Raw genomic sequence first — 20,370 nt, forward strand, 5'->3', positions numbered from 1 at the left:
ACTCTGGAGAGAGAAACATTAACCTTCATCTATACAGTATGGAGGCTGGCCATCTGGACCATGGACTCTGGAGAGAGAGAAACATTAACCTTCATCTATACAGTATGTAGAGGCTGGCCATCTGGACCATGGACTCTGGGAGAGAAACATTAACCTTCATCTATACAGTATGTAGAGGCTGGCCATCTGGACCATGGACTCTGGAGAGAGAGAAACATTAACCTTCATCTATACAGTATTAGAGGCTGGCCATCTGGACCATGGACTCTGGAGAGAGAGAAACATTAACCTTCATCTATACAGTCTGTAGAGGCTGGCCATCTGGACCATGGACTCTGGAGAGAGAGAAACATTAACCTTCATCTATACAGTATGTAGAGGCTGGCCATCTGGACCATGGACTCTGGAGAGGGAGAAACATTAACCTTCATCTATACAGTATGTAAGGCTGGCCATCTGGACCATGGACTCTGGAGAGAGAGAAACATAAACCTTCATCTATACAGTCTGTAGAGGCTGGCCATCTGGACCATGGACTCTGGAGAGAGAGAAACATTAACCTTCATCTATACAGTCTGTAGAGGCTGGCCATCTGGACCATGGACTCTGGAGATTCTTAGAAACATAAACCTTCATCTATACAGTATGTAGAGGCTGGCCATCTGGACCATGGACTCTGGAGAGAGAAACATAAACCTTCATCATACAGTCTGTAGGGCTGGCCATCGGGACCATGGACTCTGAGAGAGAGAAACATTAACCTTCATCTAACAGTCTGTAGAGGCTGGCCATCTGGACCATGGACTCTGGAGAGAGAGAAACATAAACCTTCATCTATACAGTAGTAGAGGCTGGCCATCTGGACCATGGACTCTGGGAGAGAGAAACATAAACCTTCATCTATACAGTCTGTAGAGGCTGGCCATCTGGACCATGGACTCTGGAGAGAAACATAAACCTTCATCTATACAGTCTGTAGAGGCTGGCCATCTGGACCATGGACTCTGGAGAGAGAAACATAAACCTTCATCTATACAGTATGTAGAGGCTGGCCATCTGGACCATGGACTCTGGAGAGAGAAACATTAACCTTCATCTATACAGTATGTAGAGGCTGGCCATCTGGACCATGGACTCTGGAGAGAGAAACATAAACCTTCATCTATACAGTATGTAGAGGCTGGCCATCTGGACCATGGACTCTGAGAGAGAGAAACATAAACCTTCATCTATACAGTCTGTAGAGGCTGGCCATCTGGACCATGGACTCTGGAGAGAGAAACATAAACCTTCATCTATACAGTATGTAGAGGCTGGCCATCTGGACCATGGACTCTGGAGAGAGAGAAACATAAACCTTCATCTATACAGTCTGTAGAGGCTGGCCATCTGGACCATGGACTCTGGAGAGAGAAACATAAACCTTCATCTATACAGTCTGTAGAGGCTGGCCATCTGGACCATGGACTCTGAGAGAGAGAAACATAAACCTTCATCTATACAGTATGTAGAGGCTGGCCATCTGGACCATGGACTCTGGAGAGAGAGAAACATAAACCTTCATCTATACAGTCTGTAGAGGCTGGCCATCTGGACCATGGACTCTGGAGAGAGAGAAACATAAACCTTCATCTATACAGTATGTAGAGGCTGGCCATCTGGACCATGGACTCTGGAGAGAGAGAAACATAAACCTTCATCTATACAGTCTGTAGAGGCTGGCCATCTGGACCATGGACTCTGGAGAGAGAGAAACATTAACCTTCATCTATACAGTCTGTAGAGGCTGGCCATCTGGACCATGGACTCTGGAGAGAGAGAAACATAAACCTTCATCTATACAGTATGTAGAGGCTGGCCATCTGGACCATGGACTCTGGAGAGAGAGAAACATAAACCTTCATCTATACAGTATGTAGAGGCTGGCCATCTGGACCATGGACTCTGGGAGAGAGAAACATAAACCTTCATCTATACAGTCTGTAGAGGCTGGCCATCTGGACCATGGACTCTGGAGAGAGAAACATAAACCTTCATCTATACAGTATGTAGAGGCTGGCCATCTGGACCATGGACTCTGGAGAGAGAGAAACATTAACCTTCATCTATACAGTATGTAGAGGCTGGCCATCTGGACCATGGACTCTGGAGAGAGAAACATAAACCTTCATCTATACAGTATGTAGAGGCTGGCCATCTGGACCATGGACTCTGGGAGAGAGAAACATAAACCTTCATCTATACAGTATGTAGAGGCTGGCCATCTGGACCATGGACTCTGAGAGAGAGAAACATAAACCTTCATCTATACAGTCTGTAGAGGCTGGCCATCTGGACCATGGACTCTGGAGAGAGAGAAACATAAACCTTCATCTATACAGTCTGTAGAGGCTGGCCATCTGGACCATGGACTCTGGAGAGAGAAACATAAACCTTCATCTATACAGTATGTAGAGGCTGGCCATCTGGACCATGGACTCTGGAGAGAGAGAAACATAAACCTTCATCTATACAGTATGTAGAGGCTGGCCATCTGGACCATGGACTCTGGAGAGAGAAACATAAACCTTCATCTATACAGTATGTAGAGGCTGGCCATCTGGACCATGGACTCTGGAGAGAGAAACATTAACCTTCATCTATACAGTATGTAGAGGCTGGCCATCTGGACCATGGACTCTGGAGAGAGAGAAACATAAACCTTCATCTATACAGTATGTAGAGGCTGGCCATCTGGACCATGGACTCTGGAGAGAGAGAAACATAAACCTTCATCTATACAGTCTGTAGAGGCTGGCCATCTGGACCATGGACTCTGGAGAGAGAGAAACATTAACCTTCATCTATACAGTATGTAGAGGCTGGCCATCTGGACCATGGACTCTGGAGAGAGAGAAACATTAACCTTCATCTATACAGTCTGTAGAGGCTGGCCATCTGGACCATGGACTCTGGAGAGAGAGAAACATTAACCTTCATCTATACAGTCTGTAGAGGCTGGCCATCTGGACCATGGACTCTGGAGAGAGTAGAAACATAAACCTTCATCTATACAGTATGTAGAGGCTGGCCATCTGGACCATGGAGGAGAGAAACATAAACCTTCATCATACAGTCTGTAGAGGCTGGCCATCTGGACCATGGACTCTGGAGGGAGAGACAGAACCTTCATCTATACAGTATGTAGAGACTGGCCATCTGGACCATGGACTCTGGAGAGAGAAACATTAACCTTCATCTATACAGTATGTAGAGGCTGGCCATCTGGACCATGGACTCTGGAGAGAGATAAACATTAACCTTCATCTATACAGAGTAGAGGCTGGCCATCTGGACCATGGACTCTGGAGAGACATTAACCTTCATAGAGACAGTATGTAGAGGCTGGCCATCTGGACCATGGACTCTGGGAGGGAGATACGAAACAGAACAGAGGAGTAGTAGAGACAGAGGAGTAGTAGAGACAGAGGAGGAGTAGAGACAGAGGAGGAGTAGAGACAGAGGAGGAGTAGAGACAGAGGAGGAGTAGAGACAGAGGAGGAGTAGAGACAGAGGGTAGTAGAGACAGAGGAGGAGTAGAGACAGAGGAGGAGTAGAGACAGAGGAGTACTAGAGACAGAGAGGATTAGAGACAGAGGAGGAGTAGAGACAGAGGAGTAGTAGAGACAGAGGAGGAGTAGAGACAGAGGAGGAGTAGAGACAGAGGAGTAGTAGAGACAGAGGAGGAGTAGAGACAGAGGAGTAGTAGAGACAGAGGAGGAGTAGAGACAGAGGAGGAGTAGAGACAGAGGAGTAGTAGAGACAGAGGAGGAGTAGAGACAGAGGAGGTAGTAGAGACAGAGGAGTAGTAGAGACAGAGGAGGAGTAGAGACAGAGGAGGAGTAGAGACAGAGGAGTAGTAGAGACAGAGGAGTAGTAGAGACAGAGGAGGAGTAGAGACAGAGGAGGAGTAGAGACAGAGGAGGAGTAGAGACAGAGGAGGAGTAGAGACAGAGGAGGAGTAGAGACAGAGGAGGAGTAGAGACAGAGGAGGAGTAGAGACAGAGGAGGAGTAGAGACAGAGGAGTAGTAGAGACAGAGGAGGAGTAGAGACAGACGAGGAGTAGAGACAAAGGAGGAGTAGAGACAGAGGAGTAGTAGAGACAGAGGAGTAGTAGAGACAGAGGACATTTTTGCTTTCTTTTTGTTCTAAATAGAGACGGCAGGTTGGATTGTGTAAAAATGCAGTTAATTAGCTTTAGATTCCCCCCAAAAATATTCCAGACCTCCCGTCAGGCTATGTCCCCCCCACTTCTGAAACCAAAGAGGCGCCCCTGTGTACCAGCATTGTTCCTATACCACTACCTGAGGAACTTGTTGAGGTCCCCATTCTTCATGTACTCAAACACCATGATGAGGGGATCTCCATCCACACAGACCCCATAGAACTTAACAATGTGGTCGTGCTGGAGGTTGGTGAGCAGCTCAGCTTCTCTCTGGAAGTCTTTTCTGGCTGACAGGTTGGGGTCCTTCAGGCTCTGGGAACCAAAGGGACACGCTGATGGTTTCAGGGTCTGTGGATGAGATGGAGAAGTACTGTTGGTTTACAGACGGAACTACAGCATATAGACAACAGACAGGTTGGGGTCCTTCAGGCTCTGGGAACCAAAGGGACACCCTGTTGGTTTCAGGGTCTGTGGATGAGATGGAGAAGTACTGTTGGTTTACAGATGGAACTACAGCATATAGACAACAGACAGGTTGGGGTCCTTCAGGCTCTGGGAACCAAAGGGACACCCTGATGGTTTCAGGGTCTGTGGATGAGATGGAGAAGTACTGTTGTTTTACTGCTGGTACTACTGTAGTAGTAAACACATTGATATCAGACATCTTATAGACAACAGAAGGTGAGGTCCTTCAGGGTCTGGGAAGAAGAGAGATGTGCTGTTGGTATTCTGCTGGATGATGTCTGTAAATTACCAGTAGGTCTTCAGTTATACAAACCTAAAACCTCATCACTCAGTAACATCCTCATCACTCAGTAACATCCTCATCACTCAGTAACATCCCATCACTCATCACTCAGTAACATCCCTCATCACTCAGTAACATCCCCTCATCACTCAGTAACATCCCTCATCACTCAGTAACATCCCTCATCACTCAGTAACATCCCTCATCACCATCCCCTCATCACTCAGTAACATCCCTCATCACTCAGTAACATCCCTCATCACTCAGTAACATCCCTCATCACTCAGTAACATCACATCCCCTCATCACTCAGTAACATCCCTCATCACTCAGTAACATCCCCTCATCACTCAGTAACATCACATCCCCTCATCACTCAGTAACATCCCTCATCACTCAGTAACATCAGTCACTCAGTAACATCCCCTCATCACTCAGTAACATCCCCATCATCATCCCTCATCACTCAGTAACATCCCCTCATCACTCAGTAACATCCCCTCATCACTCAGTAACATCCCCTCATCACTCCAGTAACATCCCCTCATCACTCAGTAACATCCCTCATCACTCAGTAACATCCCTCATCACTCAGTAACATCCTCATCACTCAGTAACATCCCTCATCACTCAGTAACATCCCCTCATCACTCAGTAACATCCCCTCATCACTCAGTAACATCCCCTCATCACTCAGTAACATCCCTCATCACTCATTAACATCCCTCATCACTCAGTAACATCCCCTCATCACTCAGTAACATCCCTCATCACTCAGTAACATCCCCTCAGTAACATCCCTCATCACTCAGTAACATCCCTCATCACTCAGTAACCCCTCATCACTCAGTAACATCCCCTCATCACTCAGTAACATCCCCTCATCACTCAGTAACATCCCTCATCACTCAGTAACATCCCTCATCACTCAGTAACATCCCCTCATCACTCAGTAACATCCCCTCATCACTCAGTAACATCCCTCATCACTCAGTAACATCCCTCATCACTCAGTAACATCCCTCATCACTCAGTAACATCCCTCATCACTCAGTAACATCCCTCATCACTCAGTAACATCCCTCATCACTCAGTAACATCCCTCATCACTCAGTAACATCCCTCATCACTCAGTAACATCCCTCATCACTCAGTAACATCCCTCAACACCCCTCATCACTCAGTAACATCCCCTCATCACTCAGTAACATCCCTCATCACTCAGTAACATCCTCCTCAGTAACATCCCTCATCACTCAGTAACAATCATCCCCTCATCACTCAGTAACATCCCTCATCACTCAGTAACATCCCCTCATCACTCAGTAACATCCCTCATCACTCAGTAACATCCCTCATCACTCAGTAACATCCCTCATCCTAACATCCCTCATCACTCAGTAACATCCCTCATCACTCAGTAACATCCCTCATCACTCCAGTAACATCCCCTCATCACTCAGTAACATCCCTCATCACTCAGTAACATCCCCTCATCACTCAGTAACATCCCCTCATCACTCAGTAACATCCCCTCATCACTCAGTAACATCCCTCATCCTCAGTAACATCCCTCATCACTCAGTAACATCCCTCATCACTCATAACCCCTCATCACTCAGTAACATCCCCTCATCACTCAGTAACATCCCTCATCACTCAGTAACATCCCCTCATCACTCAGTAACATCCCTCATCACTCAGTAACATCCCTCATCACTCAGTAACATCCCTCACATAACATCCCCTCATCACTCAGTAACATCCCTCATCACTCAGTAACATCCCCTCATCACTCAGTAACATCCCTCATCACTCAGTAACATCCCCTCATCACTCAGTAACATCCCCTCATCACTCAGTAACATCCCTCATCACTCAGTAACATCCCCTCATCACTCAGTAACATCCCCTCATCACTCAGTAACATCCCTCATCACTCAGTAACATCCCTCATCACTCAGTAACATCCCCTCATCACTCAGTAACATCCCCTCATCATCCCCTCATCACTCAGTAACATCCCTCATCCTCATCACTCATCACTCAGTAACATCCCCTCATCACTCAGTAACATCCCTCATCACTCAGTAACATCCCTCATCCTCACTCATCACTCAGTAACATCCCTCATCACTCAGTAACATCCCTCCCTCAGTAACATCCCCTCATCACTCAGTAACATCCCTCATCACTCAGTAACATCCCTCATCACTCAGTAACATCCCTCATCACTCAGTAACATCCCCTCATCACTCAGTAACATCCCTCATCACTCAGTAACATCCCTCATCACTCAGTAACATCCCTCATCACTCAGTAACATCCCTAATCACTCAGTAACATCCCCTCATCACTCAGTAACATCCCCTCATCACTCAGTAACATCCCCTCATCACTCAGTAACATCCCTCATCACTCAGTAACATCCCTCATCACTCAGTAACATCCCCTCATCACTCAGTAACATCCCTCATCCTCAGTAACATCACTCAGTAACATCCCCTCATCACTCAGTAACATCCCTCATCACTCAGTAACATCCCCTCATCACTCAGTAACATCCCTCATCACTCAGTCATCACATAACCCCTCATCACTCAGTAACATCCCCTCATCACTCAGTAACATCCCTCATCACTCAGTAACATCCCTCATCACTCAGTAACATCCCTCATCACTCAGTAACATCCCCTCATCACTCATAACATCCCTCATCACTCAGTAATCACTCAGTAACCCCTCATCACTCAGTAACATCCCTCATCACTCAGTAACATCCCCTCATCACTCAGTAACATCCCTCATCATCAGTAACATCCCTCATCACTCAGTAACATCCCTCATCACTCAGTAACATCCCTCATCACTCAGTAACATCCCTCCCTCATCATCCCTCATCACTCAGTAACATCCCTCATCACTCAGTAACATCCCCTCATCACTCAGTAACATCCCTCATCACTCACTCAGTAACATCCCCTCATCACTCAGTAACATCCCTCATCCTCAGTAACACTCATCCCCCATCACTCAGTAACATCCCTCATCACTCAGTAACATCCCCTCATCACTCAGTAACACTCACTCAGTAACATCCCTCATCACTCAGTAACATCCCCTCATCACTCAGTAACATCCCCTCATCACTCAGTAACATCCCTCATCACTCAGTAACATCCCTCATCACTCAGTAACATCCCTCAACATAACATCCCTCATCACTCAGTAACATCCCTCATCACTCAGTAACATCCCTCATCACTCAGTAACATCCCTCATCACTCAGTAACATCCCCTCATCTCAGTAACATCCCTCCCTCAGTAACATCCCTCATCACTCAGTAACATCCCTCATCACTCAGTAACATCCCTCATCACTCAGTAACATCCCTCATCACTCAGTAACATCCCCTCATCACTCAGTAACATCCCTCATCACTCAGTAACATCAGTAACCCTCATCACTCAGTAACATCCCTCATCACTCAGTCAACAGTAACATCCCCTCATCACTCAGTAACATCCCCTCATCACTCAGTAACATCCCTCATCACTCAGTAACATCCCCTCATCACTCAGTAACATCCCCTCATCACTCAGTAACATCCCTCATCACTCAGTAACATCCCTCATCACTCAGTAACATCCCTCATCACTCAGTAACATCCCATCCCCTCATCACTCAGTAACATCCCTCATCACTCAGTAACATCCCTCATCACTCAGTAACATCCCCTCATCACTCAGTACATCCCCTCATCACATCCCCTCATCACTCCAGTAACATCCCTCATCACTCAGTAACATCCCTCATCACTCAGTAACATCCCTCATCACTCAGTAACATCCCCTCATCACTCAGTAACATCCCCTCATCACTCAGTAACATCACATCCCTCATCACTCAGTAACATCCCTCATCACTCAGTAACATCCCTCATCACTCAGTAACATCCCTCATCACTCAGTAACATCCCCTCATCACTCAGTAACATCCCTCATCACTCAGTAACATCCCCTCATCACCAGTAACATCCCTCATCACTCAGTAACATCCCCTCATCACTCAGTAACATCCCTCATCCTCAGTAACATCCCTCATCAACAGTAACATCCCTCATCACTCAGTAACATCCCTCATCACTCAGTAACATCCCTCATCACTCAGTAACATCCCCTCATCCTCAGTAACATCCCTCATCACTCAGTAACATCCCTCATCACTCAGTAACCCTCATCACTCAGTAACATCCCCTCATCACTCAGTAACATCCCTCATCACTCAGTAACATCCCTCATCACTCAGTAACATCCCTCATCACTCACTCAGTAACATCCCTCATCACTCAGTAACATCCCTCCCTCAGTAACATCCCCTCATCACTCAGTAACATCCCCTCATCACTCAGTAACATCCCTCATCACTCAGTAACATCCCTCATCACTCAGTAACATCCTCATCCTCTCAGTAACATCCCTCATCACTCAGTAACATAACCCTCATCACTCAGTAACATCCCCTCATCACTCAGTAACATCCCTCATCACTCAGTAACATCCCTCATCACTCAGTAACATCCCTCATCACTCAGTAACATCCCCTCATCACTCAGTAACATCCCCTCATCACTCAGTAACATCCCTCATCACTCAGTAACATCCCCTCATCACTCAGTAACATCCCTCATCACTCAGTAACATCCTCATCATCCCTCATCAGTAACATCCCTCATCACTCAGTAACATCCCCTCATCCCCTCATCACTCAGTAACATCACCTCATCCTCATCACTCAGTAACATCCCTCATCCCTCATCCCTCATCCTCAGTAACATCCCTCATCACTCAGTAACATCCCTCATCACTCAGTAACATCCCCTCATCACTCAGTAACATCCCTCATCACTCAGTAACATCCCCTCATCACTCAGTAACATCCCTCATCACTCAGTAACATCCCTCATCACTCAGTAACATCCCCTCATCACATAACATCCCTCATCACTCAGTAACATCCCTCATCACTCAGTAACATCCCTCATCACTCAGTAACATCCCTCATCCCCAGTAACATCCCTCATCACTCAGTAACATCCCTCATCACTCAGTAACATCCCTCATCACTCAGTAACATCCCCTCATCACTCAGTAACATCCCTCATCAACATCCCCTCATCACTCAGTAACATCCCTCATCACTCAGTAACATCCCCTCATCACTCAGTAACATCCCTCATCCCCTCCTCATCACTCAGTAACATCCCCTCATCACTCAGTAACATCCCTCATCATCAGTAACATCCCCTCATCACTCAGTAACATCCCTCATCACTCAGTAACATCCCTCATCCCCTCATCACTCAGTAACATCCCTCATCACTCAGTAACATCCCTCATCACTCAGTAACATCCCTCATCCTCATAACATCCCTCATCACATAACATCCCCTCATCACTCAGTAACATCCTCACATCAGTAACCCTCCCTCAGTAACATCCCTCATCACTCAGTAACATCCCTCATCACTCAGTAACATCCCCTCATCACTCAGTAACATCCTCATCACATCCCTCATCACTCAGTAACATCCCTCATCACTCAGTAACATCCCTCATCACTCAGTAACATCCCCTCATCACTCAGTAACATCCCCTCATCACTCAGTAACATCCCTCATCACTCAGTAACATCCCTCATCACTCAGTAACATCCCTCATCACTCAGTAACATCCCCTCATCACTCAGTAACATCCCTCATCACTCAGTAACATCCCTCATCACTCAGTAACATCCCTCATCACTCTCATAACATCCCTCATCACTCAGTAACATCCCTCATCACTCAGTAACATCCCTCATCACTCAGTAACATCCCTCATCACTCAGTAACATCCCCTCATCACTCAGTAACATCCCTCATCACTCAGTAACATCCCCTCATCACTCAGTAACATCCCTCATCACTCAGTAACATCCCTCATCACTCAGTAACATCCCTCATCACTCAGTAACATCCCTCATCACTCAGTAACATCCCTCATCACTCAGTAACATCCCTCATCACTCAGTAACATCCCTCATCACTCAGTAACATCCCTCATCACTCAGTAACATCCCTCATCACTCAGTAACATCCCCTCATCACTCAGTAACATCCCTCATCACTCAGTAACATCCCCTCATCACTCAGTAACATCCCTCATCACTCAGTAACATCCCCTCATCCCCTCTCACTCAGTAACATCCCTCATCATCAGTAACATCCCTCATCACTCAGTAACATCCCTCATCACTCAGTAACATCCCTCATCACTCAGTAACATCCCCTCATCACTCAGTAACATCCCTCATCACTCAGTAACATCCCCTCATCACTCAGTAACATCCCTCATCACTCAGTAACATCCCCTCATCACTCAGTAACATCCCCTCATCACTCAGTAACATCCCCTCAACATAACCCCTCATCACTCAGTAACATCCCTCATCACTCAGTAACATCCCTCATCACTCAGTAACATCAGTAACATCCCCTCATCACTCAGTAACATCCCCTCATCACTCAGTAACATCCCCTCATCACTCAGTAACATCCCTCATCACTCAGTAACATCATCCCCTCATCACTCAGTAACATCCCTCATCATCAGTAACATCCCCTCATCACTCAGTACATCCCTCATCACATAACATCCCTCATCAGTAACATCCCTCATCACTCAGTAACATCCCTCATCACTCAGTAACATCCCCTCATCACTCAGTAACATCCCCTCATCACTCAGTAACATCCCTCATCACTCAGTAACATCCCTCATCACTCAGTAACATCCCTCATCACTCAGTAACATCCCTCATCACTCAGTAACATCCCCTCATCACTCAGTAACATCCCTCATCACTCAGTAACACCCCTCATCACTCAGTAACATCCCTCATCACTCAGTAACATCCCCTCATCACTCAGTAACATCCCTCATCACTCAGTAACATCACATCCCCTCATCACTCAGTAACATCCCTCATCACTCAGTAACATCCCTCATCACTCAGTAACATCCCTCATCACTCAGTAACATCCCTCATCACTCAGTAACATCCCTCATCACTCAGTAACATCCCTCATCATCAGTAACATCCCCTCATCACTCAGTAACATCCCCTCATCACTCAGTAACATCCCCTCATCACTCAGTAACATCCCTCATCACTCAGTAACATCCCCTCATCACTCAGTAACATCCCTCATCACTCAGTAACATCCCTCATCACTCAGTAACATCCCCTCATCACTCAGTAACATCAGTAACATCATCCTCATCACTCAGTAACATCCCCTCATCACTCAGTAACATCCCTCATCACTCAGTAACATCCCCTCATCACTCAGTACATCCCTCATCACATCCCCTCATCACTCAGTAACATCCCCTCATCACTCAGTAACATCCCCTCATCACTCAGTAACATCCCTCATCACTCAGTAACATCCCTCAACATCCCTCATCACTCAGTAACATCCCCTCATCACTCAGTAACATCCCAGTCATCACTCAGTAACATCCCTCATCACTCAGTAACATCCCTCATCACTCAGTAACATCCCCTCATCACTCAGTAACATCCCCTCATCACTCAGTAACATCCCTCATCACTCAGTAACCCCTCATCACTCAGTAACATCCCCTCATCCCAGTAACATCCCTCATCACTCAGTAACATCCCTCATCACTCAGTAACATCCCCTCATCACTCAGTATCCCCTCACATAACATCCCTCATCACTCAGTAACATCCCTCACATCATCCCTCATCACTCAGTAACATCCCTCATCATAACATCCCCTCATCACTCAGTAACATCCCCTCATCACTCAGTAACATCCCCTCATCACTCAGTAACATCCCTCATCACTCAGTAACATCCCCTCATCACTCAGTAACATCCCTCATCACTCAGTAACATCCCCTCATCACTCAGTAACATCCCCTCATCACTCAGTAACATCACATCCCTCATCAACATCCCCTCATCACTCAGTAACATCCCCTCATCCTCATCAGTAACATCCCCTCATCACTCAGTAACATCCCCTCATCACTCAGTAACATCCCATCATCACTCAGTAACATCCCCTCATCACTCAGTAACATCCCTCATCACTCAGTAACATCCCTCATCACTCAGTAACATCCCTCATCACTCAGTAACATCCCTCATCACTCAGTAACATCCCCTCATCACTCAGTAACATCCCTCATCACTCAGTAACATCCCTCATCACATCCCTCATCACTCAGTAACATCCCCTCATCACTCAGTAACATCCCTCATCACTCAGTAACATCCCCTCATCACTCAGTAACATCCCTCATCACTCAGTAACATCCCCTCATCCTCTCATCCTCATCACTCAGTAACATCCCTCATCACTCAGTAACATCCCCTCATCACTCAGTAATCCCTCATCCTCAGTAACATCCCTCACTCAGTAACATCCCCTCATCACTCAGTAACATCCCCTCATCACTCAGTAACATCATCATCCCCTCATCACTCAGTAACATCCCTCTCACTCAGTAACATCCCTCATCACTCAGTAACATCCCCTCATCACTCAGTAACATCCCTCATCACTCAGTAACATCCCTCATCACTCAGTAACATCCCCTCATCACTCAGTAACATCCCCTCATCACTCAGTAACATCCCTCATCACTCAGTAACATCCCCTCATCACTCAGTAACATCCCCTCATCACTCAGTAACATCCCCTCATCCTCAGTAACATCCCTCATCACTCAGTAACATCCCTCATCACTCAGTAACATCCCCTCATCACTCAGTAACATCCCTCATCACTCAGTAACATCCCTCCCTCATCACTCAGTAACATCCCTCATCACTCAGTAACATCCCCTCATCACTCAGTAACATCCCTCATCACTCAGTAACATCCCCTCATCACTCAGTAACATCCCCTCATCACTCAGTAACATCCCCTCATCACTCAGTAACATCCCTCATCACTCAGTAACATCCCTCATCACTCAGTAACATCCCTCATCACTCAGTAACATCCCTCATCACAGTAACATCCCTCATCACTCAGTAACATCCCCTCATCCCTCATCCCTCATCACTCAGTAACATCCCCTCATCACTCAGTAACATCCCTCATCACTCAGTAACATCCCTCATCACTCAGTATCCCTCATCAACATCCCTCATCACTCAGTAACATCCCTCATCACTCAGTAACATCCCCTCATCACTCAGTAACACATCCCCTCATCACTCAGTAACATCCCCTCATCACTCAGTAACATCCCCTCATCACTCAGTAACATCCCTCATCACTCAGTAACATCCCTCATCATCCCTCATCACTCAGTAACATCCCTCATCACTCAGTAACATCCCCTCATCACTCAGTAACATCCCTCATCACTCAGTAACATCCCCTCATCACTCAGTAACATCATCCCTCATCACATAACATCACCCCTCATCACTCAGTAACATCCCTCATCACTCAGTAACATCCCTCATCACTCAGTAACATCCCTCATCACTCAGTAACATCCCCTCACACTCAGTAACATCCCTCATCACTCAGTAACATCCCCTCATCACTCAGTAACATCCCTCATCACTCAGTAACATCCCTCATCACTCAGTAACATCCCCTCATCACTCAGTAATCCCTCATCCCCTCATCACTCAGTAACATCCCTCATCACTCATCCCTCATCACTCAGTAACATCCCCTCATCACTCAGTAACATCCCTCATCACTCAGTAACATCCCTCATCACTCAGTCACATCCCTCACATCAGTAACATCCCCTCATCACTCAGTAACATCCCCTCATCACTCAGTAACATCCCTCATCACTCAGTAACATCCCTCATCACTCAGTAACATCCCTCATCACATCCCCTCATCACTCAGTAACATCCCCTCATCACTCAGTAACATCCCTCATCACTCAGTAACATCCCTCATCACTCAGTAACATCCCTCATCACTCAGTAACATCCCTCATCACTCAGTAACATCCCCTCATCACTCAGTAACATCCCCTCATCACTCAGTAACATCCCCTCATCACTCAGTAACATCCCTCATCACTCAGTAACATCCCCTCATCCCTCATCCCTCACTCAGTAACATCCCCTCATCACTCAGTAACATCCCCTCATCATCAGTAACATCCCTCATCACTCAGTAACATCCCCTCATCACTCAGTAACATCCCTCATCACTCAGTAACATCCCTCATCACTCAGTAACATCCCTCATCACTCAGTAACATCCCTCATCACTCAGTAACATCCCCTCATCACTCAGTAACATCCTCATCACTCAGTAACATCCCCTCATCACTCAGTAACATCCCCTCATCACTCAGTAACATCCCTCATCACTCAGTAACATCCCCTCATCACTCAGTAACATCCCTCATCACTCAGTAACATCCCTCATCACTCAGTAACATCCATCCTCATCACTCAGTAACATCACATCCCCTCATCACTCAGTAACATCCCTCATCACTCAGTAACATCCCTCATCACTCAGTAACATCCCCTCATCACTCAGTAACACCCCTCATCACTCAGTAACATCCCTCATCACTCAGTAACATCCCTCATCACTCAGTAACATCCCCTCATCACTCAGTAACATCCCCTCATCACTCAGTAACATCCCCTCATCACTCAGTAACATCCCCTCATCACATCCCTCATCACTCAGTAACATCCCTCATCACTCAGTAACATCCCTCATCACTCAGTAACATCCCTCATCACTCAGTAACATCCCTCATCACTCAGTAACATCCCTCATCACTCAGTAACATCCCTCATCACTCAGTAACATCCCTCATCACTCAGTAACATCCCTCATCACTCAGTAACATCCCTCATCACTCAGTAACATCCCTCATCACTCAGTAACATCCCTCATCACTCAGTATCCCTCATCATCCCTCATCACTCAGTAACATCCCTCATCACTCAGTAACATCCCTCATCACTCAGTAACATCCCCTCATCCCCCAGTAACATCCCCTCATCACTCAGTAACATCCCTCATCACTCAGTAACATCCCTCATCACTCAGTAACATCCCCTCATCACTCAGTAACACATCCCTCATCACTCAGTAACATCCCTCATCACTCAGTAACATCCCTCATCACTCAGTAACATCCCTCATCACTCAGTAACATCCCTCATCACTCAGTAACATCCCTCATCACTCAGTAACATCCTCATCACTCAGTAACATCCCTCATCACTCAGTAACATCCCTCATCACTCAGTAACATCCCTCATCACTCAGTAACATCCCTCATCACTCAGTAACATCCCTCATCACTCAGTAACATCCCTCATCACTCATCCCTCATCACTCAGTAACATCCCTCCCTCATCATCCCCTCATCACTCAGTAACATCCCTCATCACTCAGTAACATCCCTCATCACTCAGTAACATCCCCTCATCACTCAGTAACATCCCCTCATCACTCAGTAACATCCCTCATCACTCAGTAACATCCCTCATCACTCAGTAACATCCCTCATCACTCAGTAACATCCCTCATCACTCAGTAACATCCCCATCACTCAGTAACATCCCTCATCACTCAGTAACATCCCCTCATCACTCAGTAACATCCCTCATCACTCAGTACACATCACCAGTAACATCCCTCATCACTCAGTAACATCCCCTCATCACTCAGTAACATCCCTCATCAGTAACATCCCCTCATCACTCAGTAACATCCCTCATCACTCAGTAACATCCCCTCATCACTCAGTAACATCCCTCATCAGTAACATCCCTCTCAGTAACATCCCTCATCACTCAGTAACATCCCCTCATCACTCAGTAACATCCCTCATCACATCACTCAGTAACATCACTCAGTAACATCCCTCATCACTCAGTAACATCCCCTCATCACTCAGTAACATCCCTCATCACTCAGTAACATCCCTCATCACTCAGTAACATCCCTCATCACTCAGTAACATCCCCTCATCACTCAGTAACATCCCTCATCCCCTCATCACTCAGTACTCAGTAACATCCCCTCATCACTCAGTAACATCCCTCATCACTCAGTAACATCCCCTCATCACTCAGTAACATCCCCTCATCACTCAGTAACATCCCTCATCACTCAGTAACATCCCTCATCACTCAGTAACATCCCTCATCACTCAGTAACACCTCATCACTCAGTAACATCCCCTCATCACTCAGTAACATCCCTCATCACTCAGTAACATCCCTCATCACTCAGTAACAGTAACATCCCTCATCACTCAGTAACATCCCTCATCACTCAGTAACATCCCTCATCACTCAGTAACATCCCTCATCACTCAGTAACATCCCTCATCACTCAGTAACAACATCACTCAGTAACATCCCTCCCTCATCATCCCTCTCACAGTAACATCCCCTCATCACTCAGTAACATCCCTCATCACTCAGTAACATCCCCTCATCACTCAGTAACATCCCTCATCACTCAGTAACATCCCTCATCACTCAGTAACATCCCTCATCACTCAGTAACATCCCTCATCACTCAGTACATCCCTCATCCCTCATCACTCAGTAACATCCCCTCATCACTCAGTAACATCCCTCATCACTCAGTAACATCCCCTCATCACTCAGTAACATCCCTCATCACTCAGTAACATCCCCTCATCACTCAGTAACATCCCTCATCACATCCCTCATCACTCAGTAACATCCCTCATCACTCAGTAACATCCCTCATCACTCAGTAACATCCCTCATCACTCAGTAACATCCCTCATCACTCAGTAACATCCCCTCATCACTCAGTAACATCCCTCATCACTCAGTAACATCCCCCATCACTCAGTAACATCCCCCATCACTCAGTAACATCCCTCATCACTCAGTAACATCCCTCATCACTCAGTAACATAACATCCCTCATCCCAGTAACATCCCCTCATCACTCAGTAACATCCCCTCATCACTCAGTAACATCCCTCATCACTCAGTAACATCCCTCATCACTCAGTAACATCCCCTCATCACTCAGTAACATCCCTCATCAACATCCCCTCATCACTCAGTAACATCCCTCATCATCCCTCTCAGTAACATCCCTCCAGTCATCCCTCATCCCTCATCACTCAGTAACATCCCCTCATCACTCAGTAACATCCCCTCATCACTCAGTAACATCCCTCATCCCTCATCACTCAGTAACATCCCTCATCACTCAGTAACATCCCTCATCACTCAGTAACATCCCTCATCACTCAGTAACATCCCTCATCCCTCAGTAACATCCCTCATCACTCAGTAACATCCCTCATCACTCAGTAACATCCCCTCATCACTCAGTAACATCCCTCATCAACATCCCTCATCACTCAGTAACATCCCTCATCACTCAGTAACATCCCTCATCACTCAGTAACATCCCTCATCACTCAGTAACATCCCTCATCACTCAGTAACATCCCCTCATCACTCAGTAACATCCCCTCATCACTCAGTAACATCCCCTCATCACTCAGTAACATCCCTCATCACTCAGTAACCCCTCATCACTCAGTAACATCCCCTCATCACTCAGTAACATCCCTCATCACTCAGTAACATCCCCTCATCACTCAGTAACATCCCCTCATCACTCAGTAACATCCCTCATCACTCAGTAACATCCCTCATCACTCAGTAACATCCCTCATCACTCAGTAACATCCCCTCATCACTCAGTAACATCCCTCATCACTCAGTAACATCCCTCATCACTCAGTAACATCCCTCATCACTCAGTAACATCCCTCATCACTCAGTAACATCCCTCATCATCCCCTCTCACTCAGTAACATCCCTCATCACTCAGTAACATCCCTCATCACTCAGTAACATCCCTCATCACTAACATCCCTCATCACTCAGTAACATCCCTCATCACTCAGTAACATCCCCTCATCACTCAGTAACATCCCCTCATCACTCAGTAACATCCCTCATCACTCAGTAACATCCCTCATCACTCAGTAACATCCCTCATCACTCAGTAACATCCCTCATCACTCAGTAACATCCCTCATCACTCAGTAACATCCCCTCATCACTCAGTAACATCCCTCATCACTCAGTAACATCCCTCATCACTCAGTAACATCCCTCATCACTCAGTAACATCCCCTCATCACTCAGTAACATCCCTCCTCAGTAACATCCCTCATCACTCAGTAACATCCCTCATCACTCAGTAACATCCCTCATCACTCAGTAACATCCCTCATCACTCAGTAACATCCCTCATCACTCAGTAACATCATCCCAGTAACATCCCTCATCACTCAGTAACATCATCCCTCATCACTCAGTAACATCCCTCATCACTCAGTAACATCCCCTCATCACTCAGTAACATCCCTCATCACTCAGTAACATCCCTCATCACTCAGTAACATCCCCTCATCACTCAGTAACATCCCTCATCACTCAGTAACATCCCTCATCACTCAGTAACATCCCTCATCCCTCATCACTCAGTAACATCCCTCATCACTCAGTAACATCCCTCATCACTCAGTAACATCCCTCATCACTCAGTAACATCCCCTCATCACTCAGTAACATCCCCTCATCACTCAGTAACATCCCTCATCACTCAGTAACATCCCTCATCACTCAGTAACATCCCTCATCACTCAGTAACATCCCTCATCACTCAGTAACATCCCCTCATCACTCAGTAACATCCCCTCATCACTCAGTAACATCCCTCATCACTCAGTAACATCCCTCATCACTCAGTAACATCCCCTCATCACTCAGTAACATCCCTCATCACTCAGTAACATCCCCTCATCACTCAGTAACATCCCCTCATCACTCAGTAACATCCCTCATCACTCAGTAACATCCCTCATCACTCAGTAACATCCCTCATCACTCAGTAACATCCCTCATCACTCAGTAACATCCCTCATCACTCAGTAACATCCCTCATCACTCAGTAACATCCCTCATCACTCAGTACTCACATCCCTCATCACTCAGTAACATCCCTCATCACTCAGTAACATCCCTCATCACTCAGTAACATCCCCTCATCACTCAGTAACATCCCTCATCACTCAGTAACATCCCTCATCACTCAGTAACATCCCTCATCACTCAGTAACATCCTCCTCATCACTCAGTAACATCCATCCCCTCATCACTCAGTAACATCCCTCATCACTCAGTAACATCCCTCATCACTCAGTAACATCCCTCATCACTCAGTAACATCCCTCATCACTCAGTAACATCCCCTCATCACTCAGTAACATCCCTCATCACTCAGTAACATCCCTCCCTCATAACATCCCTC

General features: G+C 46.4%; 1 pseudogene; it reads right to left on the reverse strand.

Annotated features, from left to right (window-relative positions):
* The window catches only part of LOC127924115 (NT-3 growth factor receptor-like), a 124,058-nt pseudogene that overhangs the window by 13,476 nt on the left and 90,212 nt on the right, over positions 1–20,370 (reverse strand).

This window comes from Oncorhynchus keta, unplaced genomic scaffold, assembly GCF_023373465.1.
Source record: "Oncorhynchus keta strain PuntledgeMale-10-30-2019 unplaced genomic scaffold, Oket_V2 Un_contig_3683_pilon_pilon, whole genome shotgun sequence".
Taxonomy (NCBI): Eukaryota; Metazoa; Chordata; class Actinopteri; order Salmoniformes; family Salmonidae; genus Oncorhynchus; species Oncorhynchus keta.